This window comes from Acomys minous (genome assembly GCF_964271855.1).
Source record: "Acomys minous genome assembly, chromosome: 20".
Lineage (NCBI taxonomy): Eukaryota > Metazoa > Chordata > Mammalia > Rodentia > Muridae > Acomys > Acomys minous.
In genome coordinates, this window is record NC_140502.1 from 19,056,769 (window position 1) to 19,073,025 (window position 16,257).

The following is a 16,257-nucleotide window of genomic DNA, read 5'->3' on the forward strand; positions in this document are numbered from 1 at the left end:
AACCTCGCCTCATTTAAATTTACCAATCAGAGCCCTGTATCTATGCTTTTCGCTTCTGTAACCGAGCTTCCCGCCAAACTCCCTATAAAGGACCCCCTAAAAACTCGCTGGGCGCGCCAGCCTCTCCAGAGACTGATACGCCCGGGTACCCGTCCCCTTAATAATAAAGCCTCTTGCGTGTTGCAGCCGAAGCCTTGGTCTCGTTGGTTCTTGGTGGGGGTCTCCACGTTAAGACCGCCGTGTCGGGGGTCTTACATTTGGAGGTCCCACGGAGATCGAGACCCCCGCCTGGGGACCATCGACCCAAATTCGGGAGGTAAGCCTTTGTCTTTGTGCCGGCCGGCTTTGTCGTTGTTGTTTGATCTTTGTTAATCGTTACGTGTCTCGGTGTTTGCGCAGACTCTCTGAATCTGGCAAGGGCGGGAGAAGCTGACGGGCTTGAACTCCCCCCTTGCGGCCCTGGGAGACGTCCCGGTGAAATTCTGTAGGGACTCTCCGTCCCACCAGAACCCTGTCTCCTCCAGGGTTATCTGGGGCCCCCGGCCCATCTGAGAGGCTATTCGCCTCATCTGGGAGACAGGGAAAGTCTGGACCCCCTGCATCTCCAACCTCCGTTTTGGCGCAAGCGTCCCGCGCAAGCTGTTTTTTTGGTCTTTTGTGTCTAGATTTCTTCTGTTGTCTTTCGGTTTGTGTTTTTGGTACCATGGGTCAGACTCTTGTCACCCCGCTAACCCTTACTTTGCAGCATTTCAAAAAGGTCCGTGCCATTGCGCACAATCTGTCAGTAGAAGTTCGCAAGGGCAGATGGGAAACTCTTTGTTCCGCTGAATGGCCTACGCTTTATACCGGGTGGCCACAAGATGGCACTTTTAACCTTTCTCTCATTCTACAGATCAAGTCCAAAATTATAGACCCTGGACCACACGGTCATCCGGACCAGGTCCCCTACATAATGACTTGGAAATCTCTCGTTCGTGACCCCCCTCCATGGGTCAGACCTTTCCTCATTCAGCCCCCTCCTTTCCCCACCTCTCTTACCATGCCCGCCTTAGAACAGCCGCCAGCCGCGACTGCAATGGCTTCCCCTGGGGCCGGTCTCTATATTGCGCCGCCGCCACCTGAGCGCTCCGGACCCACGCCCCACCCTAACGCTCCCGCCGCAGCGACCGAGGCCTCACCAATGGCCGGCCGACTCTGCAGCCGGCGCGAAGTTCCACCCCAGACCTCTCAGCTCCTACAGACGCTCCTCACCTCCGAAAAAAAGCAGCGCGTCCTTCTGGAAGCACGCAAGAGCGTCCCAGGAGCTAATGGGCGGCCTACCCAGCTGCCAAATAAAATTAACTGTGCTTTCCCCTTGGAACGACCGGACTGGGACTTCAACACTAAAAAAGGTAGGGCCCACCTATGTCTTTACCGTCAGCTGCTCATAGCGGGTCTCCAAAAAGCCGCCAGGCGGCCCACCAATTTGGCCCAGGTTAAGATGGTTACTCAGAGAGCGGATGAGACGCCGTCAGCTTTTCTTGAGCGTCTAAAAGAGGCTTACAGGGTTTACACTCCATATAACCCTGAAGACCCTCTCCAGGCCACCACCCTGGCCATGTCCTTGTCTGACAATCTGCCCCAGATATCAGACGCAAATTAAAGAGATTAAAAAAAAAAACTCAAAGAAAGTACAGTTCAGGATCTTTTAAAGGAGGCAGAGAAAGTGTATAATAAGAAAGAGAGACGCCGAAAAAAAAAAGAAAGGCTTAAGAAAGAGTCCAAAAAGAGAAAAGAGAGATTGAGAAAAGAAGCGGAAGAAAGGGAAAATGCTAGAGATAAGAAGAGACATAGGGAAATGAGTAGACTGTTGGCCACCGTAGTTTCAGGGCGCCAGGATAGTCAGGGCCAGGGAGAACAGAGAAAAACCCCTGTGGATAAGGACCAATGTGCCTATTGTAAGGAGAGAGGCCACTGGGTACGGGACTGTCCCAGGCGTCCCAGAGGGCCCCATAGAACCCCCCCTCCGTGGCTCTCCTCAACCTGGAAGACTGAAGAAGTCAGGGTCAGGAGCCTCCCCCTGAACCCCGGCTAACTCTAAATGTGGGGGGGGCAACCCGTCACCTTCTTGGTGGATACGGGAGCTCAGCACTCCGTCCTCACCACCACACCGGGGCCCTTGACAACAAAGACTGCCTGGGTGCAAGGAGCAACTGGTGGGAAGCCTTACCGCTGGACCACCGAGAAAAAAGTACATCTTGCCACCAGTAAGGTCTCACATTCTTTCCTTCACGTCCCGGACTGCCCATATCCCCTCCTGAGAAGAGACTTATTAACCAAACTCAAGGCCCAAATTTACTTCGAAGGAGGGCACACTCGTGTGACAGGACCACAAGGGCGGCCTATTCAGACTTTGGTATTAAATTTAGAGGATGAATACAGATTGTATGAGACTGACCTCCCTGGGAGCGATACCCCTAGCCCAGACTGGCACGCCCTGTATCCATCATCATGGGCCGAAACTGGGGAAATGGGCCTAGCTCACCAACAGCCCCCCATATTAGTACACCTTAAGGCTTCTGCCACCCCAGTCTCTATCCGACAGTACCCTATGTCCCAGGAAGCCTACCTGGGAATACGGCCTCATATTCGGAGACTCCTGGACCAAGGCATACTGACTCTTTGTCAGTCTCCCTGGAGCACCCCCTTGCTTCCTGTTAAAAAGCCTGGAACGGGGAATTATCGGCCGGTCCAAGACTTAAGAGAAGTCAACAAACGGGTTGAGGACATACATCCTACTGTCCCCAACCCTTACAACCTATTGACGGGGCTGTCCCCAGACCATGTCTGGTACACTGTGCTGGACTTAAAGGATGCTTTCTTCTGCCTAAGACTGCATCCCTCCAGCCAGCCTCTCTTTGCATTCAAATAAAAAAACCCCGACTTGGGGATTTCGGGGCAACTAACATGGACACGGCTGCCCCAGAGATTTAAAAATATTCCTACCCTGTTCGATGAGGCCTTACACCGTGATTTGGCCGACTTCAGGGTACGATACCCAGACCTCATATTGCTCCAATATGTAGATGATCTCCTCCTGGCAGCCCCCTCTAAGGAGAGCTGCTAACGGGGAACCCACGCCCTCCTACAAGTCCTAGGACGGCTGGGGTATCGAGCCTCTTTCAAGAAGGCACAAATTTGCCAGACTGAAGTAACCTACCTAGGTTACTCCATCAAGGATGGACAGAGGTGGCTCACTCCGGCTAGAAAACAAACTGTCCTCCAAATCCCGCCACCGCGGTCCCCCCGTCAGCTCAGAGAATTTTTAGGAACAGCGGGCTTTTGCCGCCTCTGGATCCCTGGGTTCGCGGAACTGGCAGCTCCCCTGTACCCCCTTACCAAGCCAGGAATGACGTTTACCTGGGGGCCCACCCATCAACAGGCCTTCGAGGCTATTAAGACTGCCTTAATCTCAGCCCCCGCACTGGGGCTGCCCGATTTAACCAAGCCCTTTGAGCTGTTCATTGACGAGAAACAAGGCTACGCCAAGGGAATTCTAATCCAGAGACTGGGGCCCTGGAAAAGGCCTATAGCCTACCTCTCTAAGAAACTGGACTCCGTGGCAGCAGGCTGGCCCCCTTGCCTACGGATGGTTGCTACAGCCGCCTTACTTCTTAAAGACTCTAATAAACTCACCATGGGACAGCCAATTACTATCTTAGCGCCCCATGCCATGAAATCCCTGGTCCGGCAGCCCCCAGACAGATGGCTCTCCAACGCCCGGGTTACCCATTACCAGGCCATGCTTTTAGACTCGGACAGAGTCACCTTTGGGCCAACAACCAATCTCAACCCTGCCACGCTGCTCCCTCTCCCAGACGGGCCCGAGGATCATGACTGTCAACAAGTCCTGGCGGAAACCCACGGAACCCGCCCTGACCTCACTGACCAGCCCCTCCCTCACCCAGACTTCGTTTGGTATACGGATGGGAGCAGCTTCCTGGATAACGGGACACGACGGGCCGGAGCAGCTATCACCACCACCGACCAGGTAATATGGGCCAGCCCTCTGCCCCCAGGGACCTCCGCCCAGCGTGCTGAACTGATAGCCCTGACCAAGGCCCTGGAACTGGCAAAAGGAAAAAGGCTAACAGTCTATACAGACAGCCGGTATGCCTTCGCCACGGCCCACGTACATGGAGAAATTTATCGGCGCCGAGGACTCCTCACCTCAGAAGGTAAAAAAAATTAAAAATAAGACTGAAATCCTGGCCCTCCTGAAGGCCCTCTTTTTACCCCAGCAGCTCAGCATCATCCATTGCCCGGGCCACCAGAAAGGGGACTCCCCTGAGGCTCAAGGTAATCGGCTGGCTGACGAGACAGCCCGCCAAGCCGCTACAAGACCCCTCGACACTCTCGAGGCGCTCTCCTTACAAGGGGACACCGGAGCGCCAGGACAGCAGGATCGGAATTGGAAATTCACCGACAACGACATACAAAGACTTCACAAGATGGGCGCTCTTCCTGAAGGCCCTAACCATTGGCGATACCAGGACAAGGTAGTCGTCCCCTCAAAAGAAACTGACTATTTGATTGACTACTTCCACAAGCTCACTCATTTAAGCGCCCAGAAAATGAAGACCCTCCTTGAAAAAAAAACGGACTTTTACCTATTGGAAAAAAAGGAGGCCCTCCAGAGAGCCATTGACAATTGCCGGCCCTGCACGCTGGTCAATACCAACAAGTCCTTGAATTTGTCAGGAACTAGGGTCCGAGGACACCGGCCAGGGACCCATTAAAAAATTGACTTCACGGAGATCAAACCAGGTATATACGGATACCGGTACCTGCTGGTCTTCGTAGATACTTTTTCAGGATGGACTGAAGCCTTCCCCACCAAACATGAGACGGCCAAGGTGGTTTCCAAAAAGCTTTTAGATGATATTTTCCCTCACTACGGGATGCCACAGGTAATTGGGTCCGACAACGGACCAGCCTTCGTCTCCCAGGTAAGCCAGCAGGTGGCCAAACTATTGGGGATTAATTAAAAGTTACATTGTTCTTATAGACCCCAGAGTTCAGGACAGGTAGAGCGCATAAATAGATCTATTAAGGAGACTTTGACTAAATTAACGCTTGCAGCTGGCACTAAGGACTGGGTGGCCCTGCTACCCCTGGCCCTATACAGGGTTAGGAACACCCCTGGCCCACATGGGCTTACTCCCTTTGAGATTGTCTACGGTTCACATGTTCCTATTGTTCACTTCCTTGACCTAGATATCGGCTCCTTCGCTACCAGGCCTTCCCTCCAGGCACACCTAAGAGCCCTCCAAGAGGTGCAAAATGAGGTATGGAAGCCCCTAGCCCGTGCTTATAAAGACCAGCTTGACAAGCCCCTGGCCCCTCATCCATTCCAGGTCGGAGACTACGTCTGGGTCCGATGCCACCGGACCAAGAACCTTGAACCCCACTGAAAAGGACCTTACGCTCTTCTCCTGACTACCCTGACGGCTCTCAAGGTAGACGGAATTGCCACCTGGATCCACGCAGCCCACGTCAAGGCAGCCAGGGAGACGGACCCAGACAAGACAGCATAAAAGGCTCATCGAACCGACAATCCCCTAAAGATAAAACTTTCCCGAACCTGATTCGTCCCATGACCCTTACTTTTCTCCTACTATCCCTCCCCTGAACCCCGTCTGCCAGCCCTCACATTCCAGTACAACAAACCTGGGAGGTAACCAATAAAGAGGGTGGACTCTGTGCAGCCCTCAAGAAAAAATGTTGTTTTTACGCTGACCATACAGGGGTAGTTAAAGATAGTATGTCCAAGCTGCGAGAAAGACTAAAACAGCGACAGTTGCAATTTAAATCAGGACGAACTTGGTATAAAAACTGGTTTAATAAGGCTCCTTGGTTCACCACTTTAATATCTACCATAACAGGCCCTTTGTTAATTATTGTTCTGCTCCTACTTTTTGGGCCCTGCTTCTTAACAGACTGATGCAATTCATCCGAAACCGAGACCACCTATCGGTTGTACAGGCCTTGGTTCTAACCCAACAATACCAACAGCTCCAACAGGCACAACCAGAGGTCATTGAATGAAAGATTTCATTCAGTTTACAACAAGAGGGGGGAATGTAAGACCCCCCCCTGTGCACCCGACATAGCAAGCATAGCAGCAGTAACGCTATCTTGCAAGGCAAGACTAGAATAATAGGTTCCCGGGATAAAATAAGGCCTGGGGCTCAGAGGAAAAAGATAAAAGCATGCTTGTCCTTGTCAAACAAGATATTTATGGTCGGCCATCTGGCCCAGAAAACGGATAAACTCCCCTGTTCCCAGAGCCCACCTAATGACCGGACTATAACCTCGCCTCATTTAAATTTACCAATCAGAGCCCTGTATCTATGCTTTTCACTTCTGTAACCGAGCTTCCCGCCAAACTCCCTATAAAGGACCCCCTAAAAACTCGCTGGGCGTGCCAGCCTCTCCAGAGACTGATACGCCCGGGTACCCATCCCCTTAATAATAAAGCCTCTTGTGTGTTGCAGCCGAAGCCTTGGTCTCGTTGGTTCTTGGTGGGGGTCTCCACGTTAAGACCGCCGTGTCGGGAGTCTTACACCATGAGCCTCAGGTTTAGTGAGAGACAATGTCTCAGGACATTGGAGGATGATCCCTGCCGGTCTGTTCCGTGGGATACCCTGCATTCTGCAACACAACACACACATACACACACACACACACACACACACACACACACACACACAAATTTTATTTCCTGTTAAGAAAATTAACTCCTCAATCCAGAGGTGGTGGTGCATCCCTTTAATGCCTGTTCTGGGAGACAGATGCAGAGAGAGAGACATTTCTGTGAATTTGAGGCCAGCTTGGTTAACATAGAAAGTTTCATGACAGCTAGAGCTACATAAAAAGACCTTTTCTCAAAAAAAAGAAAAAAGGAAAGTTAGCTCTTCTAAACATTAAAAGAACAAGTTTGTTTGTTTGTTTGTTTGTTTGTTTTATAACTACCCCTGGAATCAAGGAATAGAGAGTGAGATTCTCAGCTGGGTGATTTAAAGCGGCCTTTAGACTCCAAGCCCAGCTCCTCCCTGCCAACATTTGCCCAGATCCATCCACTCTGTGTACCCTCCCCCACAACACCCTCCAGCTAGTCACCGCAGCTCCCAAGGGCCACTTTCACCTTCATCGCAGGCCACTTACTGCCCATATTCCCCCTCCCACTCACTGCTTGTCTCCTTATAGGCCCATCCCACTCTTAATGTCCCCAAGAGCCACAGGGGACATCTGGAGACAAAGTCACTGTTTTCTGACTGTACACAGACACCAATCCAGTTTTTTCCAGATGACTGCCCACGAAATGCAGACACTCTGTGTCTTCAGGGCTGGGACACTAAAAGGCCCACGTCCCCATCATCCCGCAAGCACACCTCCCACACACACACCTTTCACCAACTGCTTACAATCAACTCCTTCCCCAGAAGGCCACCTACCCAGCTCCGGGAAAGGGCTGCCAGTTCCTTCCTACAGGGGCTTCTTGTGTTCCGTGTAGTAGACCCTGCACCCCAATAATCATGTGACAGCAAAGCCTCCCCAGTGTGACCCCACCACTTAGGTTATCCAGTGACATTATTTTACGAACACTGCTAGACTCACTTTGTCTTCGGTAACTAAAGCTTGCCTTCACGCGTACTGAAGTGCTTCCACGTGCAGTTTCAAATGCCTGTCCTCTAGGCTTCCCTCCTCCTCTTTCTACTAGCACCCTGTTCTCAAGCTCTTTGACCACTCCTCCCCGTCCTCTCCTCACAAGGATGATCTCCCCCTCCCCTCCCCTCCTCACAAGGATGATCTCCCCCTCCCCTCCCCTCCTCACAAGGATGATCTCACCCTCCCCTCCTCTCCTCACAAGGATGGTCTCCCCCTCCCCTCCTCACAAGGATGGTCTCCCCCTCCCCTCCTCACAAGGATGGTCTCCCCCTCCCCTCCTCACAAGGATGGTCTCCCCCTCCCCTCCTCTCCTCACAAGGATGATCTCCCCCTCCCCTCCTCACAAGGATGATCTCACCCTCCCCTCCTCTCCTCACAAGGATGGTCTCCCCCTCCCCTTCTCTCCTCACAAGGATGGTCTCCCCCTCCCCTCCTCTCCTCACAAGGATGGTCTCCCCCTCCCCTCCTCTCCTCACAAGGATGGTCTCCCCCTCCCCTCCTCTCCTCACAAGGATGGTCTCCCCCTCCCCTCCTCACAAGGATGGTCTCCCCCTCCCCTCCTCACAAGGATGGTCTCCCCCTCCCCTCCTCTCCTCACAAGGATGGTCTCCCCCTCCCCTCCTCTCCTCACAAGGATGATCTCACCCTCCCCTCCTCACAAGGATGATCTCACCCTCCCCTCCTCTCCTCACAAGGATGATCTCCCCCTCCCCTCCTCACAAGGATGATCTCACCCTCCCCTCCCCTCCTCACAAGGATGATCTCCCCCTCCCCTCCTCACAAGGATGATCTCACCCTCCCCTCCCCTCCTCACAAGGATGGTCTCACCCTCCCCTCCTGTGAGTCCTCCTAGAGTTTCCTGAAATTGATTTCCAGATTGCAGCCTCCTCTTGCATTCTGCTTAGAAATCAGCAGGAAACATGCATATTTCAATAGAAATGAAGTCACAACTTTACCAAAGTTTGGTTGCCCCTAAAAATGTTTAATTCTTCTTTCAAAAAAAAAAAGAAGATCACAACCTTTTCACTGCTCATGAAAGCATGTTCAGCCAAGTGTTAGCAGACTGCTCAAAACTGTATGTCTTAGACTGAGAGTTCATTGGTTCCGTTTTTTAGGACGCTGTCCTGATTTCAAACCACTGGGCTGGTAGTTGTTTTTCACCTTGACATTGCAAGTTTGACTTATTTACATAAGTAATTATAACCACTAAAAAATGCCAATGATGTAAGATAGAGATCTTTATATGCTGGCAGGAATTTTGTTTTTGAAACCATAAGTGATTTCATAACATCAAAAAAAAAATCCTAAGGCTTTCCGAACATTCACTCTCAGCTTGGCCAGTTTGGTTTCAGGAGGTAAATGATGTTGTTGTGGCCCGCACCCACTCTTTTAAATATGAGTTAAGATATGACATATGAAATATGTGCCACACAACAGTTATTATATGGAAAAGTTTATTATATGAGCATGGGGAGAGAAAGAAGGGGGCACCCCAGGGGGACAGAGAGAGACAGACAGACAGACAGACAGACAGACAGACAGGCAGGCAGGCAGGCAGGCAGAGAGACTATGAGAAACAAGAATTAGACAGAGCCACAAGGAGGGTTTGTCGCTTTACACCCTCCTGGGCAGGGGCATTCCCAGTGGCAGGTAGGTAGTGATGTCATAGGTTGCTAGACTGGGGCAGAATCTTACTGTTCCTCTCTTTTCCTATAATTAAAAAATGAGGATGTTGGATTGGTTTCTTTTATTTTATGTTCTGCTCTAGAGGTTTCAGGTATGCTGTTAAAATGATGGTATGCAATCTCTCCATAGGTAGGTTAAAGTATATAAATGTAGGTTCGTTCATTGGAAGTAGCTTTTGGCTGCCGTGTAGTGGGGGGAAAGGAAAGAGAGAGAGAGAGAGAGAGAGAGAGAGAGAGAGAGAGAGAGAGAGAGAGAGAGTTAATCCCTGGTGCTACCTGGAGGGCCAGGAACCAGAGCCTGGATATCCCAGAGACCTAGGATAAAACCAAACCCCATGGCCAAAAAAAAAAAAAGTAACCGCAATGATTCCTAATGATATTCTGCTATACTCATAGACTGGTGCCTATTGTTATCACAGAGGCTTCATCCAGCAACCAATGGGAGCAGATGCAGAGGCCACAGTCAGACACTAAATACAGAGAGAGCTCAAACTGGACATCACTACCAGTTCTCTTCCCTAAAATGTAATAGGGAGAGAAGGAAGTACAGGATCCAGAGGTGTCTAGGACACCATGAAAACACGGCTCACAGAATCGATGAAGCAGGGTCCCTACAGGCGCACAGAGATGGAAGAAATAACCAGGCAGCCTGTAGGAGTTTGATATAGGTCATCTACATATACATTATGGTTCTGCACGTTGATGTTCTTACAGGACTCCTCACAGTGGGTGTGGGGAGTGTCTTTGGCTCTTTTCCCTGCTCATGGGACTCTTTCCCTCCTTCTAGGATCCTCCGCCCATCCTTGATAGAAGGGTTTCGACCTGGTCTTATTGCAACTTGATGTGTCATGTTTGGCTAATGTCCCTGGGAAACCTGCTCAGTTTTGAAGAGAGATGGAAAAGGAGTGTATCTGGGGAAGAAGGGAGGTAGGGAGGGAGCTGGGAGAAGTGGAAGGAGGGGAAACTGCAGCCAGAGTGTAATGTATAAGGAAAAATGCTTACTACATGCATTCCTTGTGCCGAAGAGGAGTGCAACAGAGGGTACTGGGCTCCCTGGAGCTGGAGTTACAGGAGGCTGTGAACTACCCTGAAGGTGCTGGGAACTGAGACCCTGGGTGGCCAGTAACAGCGTGCAGGAGCGGAGAGCTCGCAACTCGCTCGGCAAGGATCCGAGCTTGAGGTCTCCTCCAGATGGCCGTCATTGGACAGGAGTTGAATCACCTGACAGAGATCCGATCCCTCCTGACCCATGAGCTCGTCACTTGTTGCGACACCACCTGTGACTTTCATAATGTTTTCTTTCACTCTCCTCTCCTCTCTCCTTATCTTGATGGGCTCTCCTCCCCCCTGCTCTCGCTTCGCCAAAAACCGCTGAGCACAGAAACCAAAATCAGGTTCCGCCAAAATCAGGTAATAATACCTGGCCAGCAACTCACGCTTAAGGATAAAAATGTCTCTCATGAGGAAACAACATTAATTTGGGAAAAATGCAAATTTTGCTCCTTACTAAATTTTTCAGTGGTTGATGATTAACAAATGGCAGATGAAAACCATGAGACACTGAGGAAAGAAATCCCAGGGTTGAACACTTGATTAAGCAAAAGGAAAAAAAATGCCTATGAATTGGAACTTTAAAAAAAAAAAAAAGGCTTGGGTGGATTCTGAGGAAGGCGTGAACCGAGAGTGAAATAAATGGTGAGCAAAGCAGCTGCCACAGATGGCAGGCCTTGGAATTGTCATACTAAAGAAGAAAAGATTAGGATTCTTAAAGAATATATTAGAGCTGAAGCACTTAAGGATGCTGCTGAATTTTGCTATACTCAAGGATTCTAGAAAAGATGTCTAGTTAGGCACCAGGCTGAGCTTGAAAAATTAACTGCAAGTGGTGTCCAGCCGTTCTACACAGAAATAGCCTAAGAGTACTATTGTCTAGTGGTTAACGTCTAGTTGAAAGGAAACCGCAAAAGCTGTGCCCTTCAGTCAAAACAAAACTGACTGAAGAGTTCAAACATCGAAGTTACTAAGAAATAAAATTATGTGTTTGCCTTTGGGGCTAGTGGGGCATAGACATGGAGCTTGCTTCTGTTTCCCGAAATTTGGATGAGGCTGAAATTCTGTAGTTTTATGCAGCTCTCATGTGAAATAAATGACTCTACTTCCTTAAAAAAATTTTTGACTTTACTTCTCTAAAAAAAAAAATTAAACAAAGAACTGAGGACTGTGTTCTGTGGTGTGCTTGCTCGCTTGCTTGTGTGCCCGCCTGCTAGCAGCTACCGAAAACACTGCCTGTCAGCTTGCACCAAACGTCTGACTCGAGAGGTGATTGTCGGAGAACCAGGAACAGCCCAAGGGGAGTCCTTCAAGATCAGGAGAGAGGAGAAGAGAGCGAAAGCCGCCGTCATGGAAGTAACAGGTGGCGTCACAATAACCGATGAGCTCGGGGGTCAGGAGGGATCGGATCTTTGTCAGGCGATTCAACTCCTGTCCATTCAGGGTCATCTGGTGGAGACCCCAAGCTCTGATCCTTGTCAAGCGAGTTGCAGGGTCCTCACTCCTGGGTCCCTGGGCATGCCGCTACGGACGCCGGGACGCCGGGTGCTCTGGAAGAGCGCCATGCCGCTATGGACGCTGGGCGTTCTGGAAGAGCGCCAAGTCTAAGCCCCAACCCCAGCCTCCTTATTTTTATTTGTGGTGCTGGGAATCTAATCCAGGGCTTCATTCACATTTGGCTAAGTGCTCTGCCGCTGAGCTGTAGTCTCAGCTACACCCTACAATGTTTATAACCAGTGCTTGTCCTGTGAGAAGCTTGACACGGTTGATGAAGAGTAGGATAATTTTTTATTCTATGCAGAAGCAATGTCATCAGTTGTTTTTTCAAGGACAAGTCAGGCGTGCTTGCTCTTTGACATCAGAGTCTCAGATAGCCTCCCATTGGCACCTGGCCACAAATCCATTGGAATGCACAGTACATAAGCCACACCACCTGGAACTTCTGAAAAGTCTCCAGATGATGCTGTTTACACTCAACTGTTGGGAGGGAGGAGCTGACCTCTTTTCTGATGCAGAGATTTTGGTCCTCTTCTGAGACCATGAAAGTGTGCCATAACAATGCAAATTATTTTTTAAACAATATCATGTTAAGTAGCCCGAGTTTACCTTGAATTGTCATCCTCCTGCCTAAAGGAGTGTTTCAGCACACTTTGGTTTGTTTCATATCTTGAACTTGAACTATGTATACATATTTCCGTCTGCGTGAGAATGAAGGTGCCTGCAGAAATCAGAGGCATTAGATTGCTGCCAGAGTTACAAGTACTTGTGAGTCACTCAACATGGCTGCCAGAAACAAAAATCAGGTCCTCTGCAAAGGCAGAATTGGCTCTTATCTACTGAGCCATCTCTCCTGACCCTTGTTTTAAAGATATTTAGAGATGCTTTAAATTTTAAAGTAAATTATGTCATCCTTCCTTCACGCTTTCACATAATGTCTCCCTCTCAAATTCATGTACTCCATTTTAAAAGGTTTTCTTGTTACACGTATGTAAGTAAATGTGTAAGTACAACCTGATGGGTCTGTTTAGTGCGGCTTTTATGTACATGTACTTAGGGCTGACGGCTTGGTACTGGGTAACAATTTAGGGATTTCATCCTTGAGGAAGACTAGTCTCTCTCAGCACCTACTAATCATTTATAATCCCTTATCTACGCAGGATGGGGGCAGGCTTGTGATATTCTCCTCTCCACTTTGGAACGTCAACTGGTGGCATTGTTCAAGTTTTCTTCAGAAGCCATGTCACTGTTATGTCATGAGGACACAATCTCCTGGCAGATTTCCTGCTTCCCTGGCTCTTAGCATCTTTTCAACTCTTCTTCCTTTGCAATGCTCCCTGAGCCTTGAGTATAGGTCTTTTGTAGAAGAAATAAAATCTGAGACCGGGTACTTCGCAACCAGTTGTTCTCTGCAATTTGAACCAGTTGTCGCTTTCTTTAATTTTTATCTGTTGAAAAAAAAAAGCTTCTTTGCTGATGGGAGAGGGAGACACTTAACTGTGGGAATAAGGTTATGTATTTACAGTGCAGCTGGGAATTATACTGTCTTAGGAAAGTGACAGTAGTAGGTTCTTTTCTGAGATCAAAGACCTCATTAGCCATATGTATGTAGGTGGATAGGTCTACAGTGCTATGTGCACGGTTTCCCTTCTGTGGAAAAAGCCTTACGTTCAACTACACATTTGTTAGTTACTGCCAAGATATAAGTACTGCTATTTTGCAATTTTGGGGGGATACCTTACCATGTTGGTCATTGCTGTAGTTTGCAGGAGGATGAGTAGAAGTATTGGTTTCTTTCTTATCTTGGCAGTGTACGCATCTCCTCGCTGTACTACGAGAGTTAGCGCTCAGGGAAGGTGTCGAATACAATACAGCCTGGACGCTGTGAGTTCTGCGTCTTATGTACATGGTCTCTTCAGCAATAGGGATTTATCTTCGGCTTCTGAGAGGCATCTACAGACGGTAGCAATAGCCTATGTTGTATTTGGAATCTCTTTCCTTCCTCTGATTAAGAACTCAGAAGTCAAAAAACAAACAAAACAAAAAACAAAAAAAACTCAGAAGTCAACATTTTATGGCTGGCACTGGGGTTTTTGTAAGATAGCCTATGACTCATTAGGAAGGCTTTGTTACCTCATGTTACAGAACTATATTTAAACTATATAAGCACTTATATCTGCATACTAGCCCAAGGGGCATGTCCCATGAAAGCCTTCACTTACTGGGAAACTGGGACAGAGGGGAGGACATCCTATTGGGACTCTAGATGAGAGAAGCATGGGAGAATGACAAAGTAGAAGGATCCAGAGGGTCCTAGAAACCTACAAGTAGAACATTATGGTAGGCAGATTTGGGCACATCCTTCCTCCCTCCATCTTTTCTCTTTCCCTACTTTCTCCTTCCCAACTAAAGCTTTTCCCCCATGTTCCCCTTCATATCTCCTGGACCCTTCTATTCTGATTTCTAGCTCTCTTTTCCTGCCCTCTTAATCCTTTTTTACTTTCCTGAATTCTGTGGTTACTCAAGGTTATAGGCTCACGTCTGAGGAGGCAGGGCTAGGTTCAACAAATAAGGAAGAGTATCTGTTCCACTTTCTGGGCCTGGGTTACCTCACTCACTATGATCTTCTCTAGTGATCCATCTATTTACCTGCAAAGTTCATGATTTTATCTTTTTTTAACAGCTGAATGGTATTCAATTATACATATACATTACATTTCCCTTGAAGATCATTTCTGCTGTTCCCATTTCCTAGCCGCTGTGAGTAGAGCGTCAGTGAGTTTGGCTGAGCAAGTGTCTGTGGAGAAGGCTGTCAGGTCCTTTGGGCATTTGCTAACGTGTGGTATGGCTTATTTTTAGCCTTCAGAGCATTCTTCATATAGATTTCCAGAGCAGCTGCACCAGATTGCAACCTCACCTACATTGATGTATTTCATTCCTTCTTTTACTTCTTTCAAAATGTTCTTTGCCTCCCACCAACTTCTGCCACTGGTAAAGAAAAGCAGAGCCATGAAAAAGTGACTCCTTGTTTTTTTTTAAACATGATCTACACTGAGTCACACCTTAAATATTTTAGGGAGACTGCATCCTGTCTCATATGTTGACCAGTTTGAAGATGAGACGCTCATCAGCTGGCTATGGTCTAACACGTCTAATGCTGTGTTTGAAGAACACAGTTAGAGGCCCCCTGACGCCAGCCTCCTGATCTGGATGCGGACTCCGTCGTGCTGTTGACTTCATGGACTTAATCACCCAGAGCCTTGGAGTTCTGCTGATGCATCTGCACTGTGTGCCCCAGAGCTCCCTGCAGGAGAGGAAACACCACCCATCTGCTCTGGCTAATTTGCCAGCCACCTAGTACCAAGGCTTCTGAGCTCTTGAAATGTGAGTAGTAGTTCCTGGGTCTAGAAATGCCTCATGGGTCAGGAGCAGAGGATATTCTTCCAGAGGACCTGGGTTTCATTCCCAGCACTCATGTGGCAGCTCACAACCATCTCTCAGTCCAGTCCAGGGGGATCCGATGCCCTCTTCAGATCCCCATGAGTACTGAATGGATGCAGTTCACAGATACGCATGCATGCAGAGCATCCATACACCTAAAACATAAATGCATTAGTTTTTTTTAAATCAATGTGTGTGCTGCAATGAGGCCATAGATTCTGTTGTCTTCAGTGTTAACTGACTTAAATGGCCACATGTGTATGGTGGCTGTCAAGTGGACAGCACAGATTGGGATACGACAGTGTGCTGCCATTAGGGGATAATTTCAGGATACCTAACCACTCTCCTTGATTCCCCGCCCCTTCCCTCCCCACCACATGTTCTCCCCCAAGGAATAATTCTGAGATGTGACTTAAAGCCAGGAGTTCTTGAAAGGCCCTGGGTTCAGCTATTCCCCCAGGTGGTGCTTTCAGACTGCAGGGAGACCTGTCATAGTGGCGGACGCAGTGTCACTGGCTCAGGTCCCACAACTTTAGGTTATTCAAATGAATCCATGATCTTCATTCTAGGAATAGCCTAACAGGTAGGACACAGGCCATCTTGCCTGGCAGTTTCCTGTTACTGTCCAGCTCTCCCTGAGCACACAACTTAAATCCTTAAACAGTACCAAAAACACCATTCCAATTATTACAAAGTAATATCCCAAATAAATCATGATTTGATAGTACTGGTTTATATCTTTTTTCTTTATGCATAGGAATCTCAGAAAATAAAAAAAGAGAGTCCAAGGGTTCAGCAGGTCTCTAGGTGAACAGACCAGACTCCTACTTTGTGTTTGTCTGAAGTCGAACAACCTGGAATGTTCCTTTGTACC